Source organism: Elephantulus edwardii, unplaced genomic scaffold (assembly GCF_000299155.1).
Source record: "Elephantulus edwardii isolate Elephantulus edwardi_28Jun2011 unplaced genomic scaffold, EleEdw1.0 scaffold00040, whole genome shotgun sequence".
Lineage (NCBI taxonomy): Eukaryota > Metazoa > Chordata > Mammalia > Macroscelidea > Macroscelididae > Elephantulus > Elephantulus edwardii.
Window position 1 is genome coordinate 20,086,914 of NW_006399790.1, and position 4,061 is coordinate 20,090,974.

The window sequence follows — 4,061 nt, forward strand, 5'->3', positions numbered from 1 at the left end:
TACTCCTTGGAGGCAAGGATTCTGGGGCTTCGTCTGACATACTTTGGACATGTTGTAAGGAGAGACAGGTCTTTAGAGAGGGACATCATGCTGGATAGAGTAGAGGGACAGCGCAAGAGGGAAAGACCCTCTATGAGGTGGATTGATTCAGTGACTGGGGTAATCAGGTTGGGTGTGTCAGAGACAGTGTGATTGGCACAGGATAGAGCACGGTTTAGGGCTGTTGTACATAGGGTCGCTATGAGTCGCGAATGACTCAACGGCACATAACAACAACAACATCAGTACTTAAGACAAGATAAGAGTACCATCAATAATTTTTAAGGAATGCCTGGAAAGCAAAAACAATGGTCCTGAATTGGTAGATAATCAGAGCAGATGTAACCTCAAGTCAATACAGAGAAGGTAAGTACAGTTCTTCCAAAGAGGAAAATTCTAAGCAAGAGTGAACAAAACCAATAGCAGAGATTGGGCCCTGTGGTACTCATTAGCTTATTTTATTGAATGAATTATTTTGAAAACAAGATCTAGCAGATCTACTTCTCTAATATAAAAAGTTACTGGCAACAGCAGCTTTTCCCTTTATGACAGTGGTTCTCAAACTTGAGTATATGTCAGAATCAACTGAAGGACTTACTAAAATCTTTTTCTGGGATTCAGCCACAGAAGTTCTGGTTCGATTAAATTGGGGAGATTGAGGATTTGCTTATCTACCAAGTTTTCAGGGAGTTCTGGTGGCCTAGTAACAAGAAGCTGCACTGCACTCCTGAAGGCATGTGGTTCAAGGCCCCAGCTGCTCTGTGGGAGAAGGATGGGAAATTTCTTTCATGCAATTAACTACCTCGGAAAACCTGCTGGAGGGTCAGCTATGGGTCAGTTCAAACTCTATGGTGCACAAAAACAACAACCACCAAGTTTTCAGGTAATTTTTATGATACTGATCTGGAGACAATTAAGACTCACTCCCCTAACAAAAACCCAAAGAATGTATCTCTTTAAAAAATAAGTCAAACTCGCAAACATTTCACCAAAGAAGAAATCCATTCAGATAGCCAACAAATACATGAAGAAATATTTCTGTTCATGAGTCATTACAATAAGAAAAAGGTAAATCACAGAATGGGCACAGGATAGGAATAATGAATAGACTACTTCATCAAAGACATTCAGATGGGAAACAAACACATGAAGAATTGTTAAAAATCCCCAACTATCAGAGAGATGCAGATCAAAACAATAGTAAGATATCACCTCATCCAAGCAGCAATAGCAAAGTTCAACAGGGAAGCAAACAACAAATACTCGTGAGGTTGTATAGAGATTGGAACACTTATTCACTGCTGGTGAGAGTGTAAAATGGTGCAATCACTATAGAAGGTGGTATGGCACTTTCTCAAAAATTTGGAAATAGAAATACCATTTGCCCCAGCAATTGCAATACTGAGAATATGTGCTAAAGAAACCAGAGTTGCCACTCAAACAGATATATGCACACCTATGTTTGTTGCTGCATTGTTTACAATAGCAAAGAGATGGAAGCAACTCAAGTGCCTATCAACATATGAATGGTTAGGAAAATGATAGTATATTCACAAAGATGAAATACTATACAGCACTGGAAAACAAGGAACTTGTAAAACATTATACAACATTGGTGACCCTGGTGGACATTAGGCTGAGTGAAATAGTGAAATATCTCAGTCACAAAAGGACAAATATTGTATAACACCACTGTTATGAACCAGGACTGAAACAGGGAGTTCTGGGGAAATAAGGAAAAGAGGGGATAAATAATAAACACTGCATTGGAACGGATGAAGGACAAAACTGTTCAAAATGAATATATGATTAGGCATTATTTGTATGACAACAATCCAGAATAAGAGGTACATTGCAAAGTGTACTGCCAGGTGGGGGATGGGGGAGAAAATTGTGCAACAATAAACGAATATTTTTAAAAAATTGTACTGATGAAGGGGAAAGGGATGGGGAAGGAGGAAAACGTGCAATAATAAATAAGTGAAAATCCAACTTTTCTATAAACATTCATTAAAATAACAAAAAAATAAGACATGAATAGATATATGCACACTCATGTTCACCACAGCATGATTCACAATAGCATAAAGATGGAAATAACCTGTTGTTGTTGTTGTTATGTGAACCCCACCCTATCCTGAGCCAGTCTCACTCTCTCTGAAACACCTACCCTTATTATCCCAGTTACTGTGTCAATCCATCTCATTGAGGGTCTTCCTCTCTTGTGCTGTCCCTTCACCCCTCCAAGCATGATGTCCCTCTCCAAGGACTGGTCCCTCCTGGCCACATTCCCAAAGTATGTGAGATGGAGCTTCACAATCCTTGCTTCCTAGGAGTATCTTGATTTCACCCTCACTAGGACAGACCTGTTTGTTCTCTTGGCAGTCCATGGTATGTTCAAGACTCTTCTCCAGCACCACAATTCAAAAGCATCAATTCTTCTGTCATTGTCATGCATAGCAACTAATTGCGAAGACCATGACCTGAATCAGGTACACCTAAATGCTTGTTAACAGCTGATAAACAAACCATGGTACATGCACACAAAGGTATAACATGAAATATTAAATATAATTGATGCACCTATGGAATACCTCATAAAACGGATAAACCTGGAGGATATTATGTTAAGTGAAATTAGTCAATTACAGAATGACAAATATTATATGAAACCACTATTATTGTAAGTTAGGGAAAGGTTTTCCTTACAAAAAGAAATAATATTTGCTGGTTAGTGGTGGGAGGATGAAAAAAGGGCAAATCACTAACTAAAGGACTGTTGTGTACTCCCTGCCATTGAGTTACTACTGACTCAACTGAGTTTCCAAGGCTCTAAAATTACAATAAGATGAAACATCTCTTTCTCCCATATAGCCACTGGCAGATTCAAGTCTTTGAGAAAGCAGTGCAATTTGTTATGGACTACAACACCTAAACATCTGTTAAAACTCATAGGTCTATACATTTAAAAAACAATTATTTTACCAAGTGTTTATTTCCCTCCACAAATCTGATACTAAAATAAAAATTAAAGGAAAGAAAACCTTATATTTTAAAAATCATATACCAAATCTCTCCATCTCTTCCCAGACAAAAATTAATAGAAACATCCTTACTGTATACCTAGGGAAAAATCTTCACATTGTTTAATAAGTATTTCTTTAACAGTCAAATTTCTGTAAAAGTATGACTTGATCTGACTTTCCCTCCATGCACAGAAATCAAAGGAAAAATAGAATTTAAGACACAAAGAAAAGGATGACTGTGGTATTTGTTACATTGTTGTTGTTGTTGTTAAGGGCAATCAAGTCGCAGGCGACTCATAGCGACCCTATGAACGAAGTCCTGGACACTTCCTGTATAACTTTGGCCCTTTCTCCAGGTTCATAGGGTTTCCAGAGGCAAGCTATTGTGGAAGTGGATGCCATTCCTGCTTCCAAGCTTGTTTTAATCGGGGAGCCTCACCAAACACTCTCCACCATGGGTATTTGGCTTCACAGCAACCACAATTTCTTACATACTTTAGCTTAATAATTTAAGATGTTGTGGAATGAAGGAAACAACAGCTAATGTCAGAAGGATCTTGGCTGAATGTACAAAATATCAGAATGATATTTACCTACTTTTTTTTACTATAAAAAGTATTCAACTGTTTAGATATTAATTATTAAATATTAATTATGGGTTACACTGTGAAGAATAGGTACTTCAAAACACATAATTCTACTCTTGTGGAATCTGACCACAGACCAAGAAGAGGCTGTTCAAACAGAATTAAGCTATAACTCTATTTCAAATCAGCAAAAGTATGCATCAGGATTGCATTCTTTCGCTATATTCAATTTGTATGTTGTTCGGTGCTGTCGAGTCAAGTACTCACAGTGAGTCTATAAAAACAGAACTAAATCTTATTCTCATCATCTCTGACACACTTGAGCCCACTCCTGGAGAATCATGTGTCAATCCACTTCATTGGGGATCTTCATCTCTTTCACCAACCTTCTACATTTTTTCCAAGCATG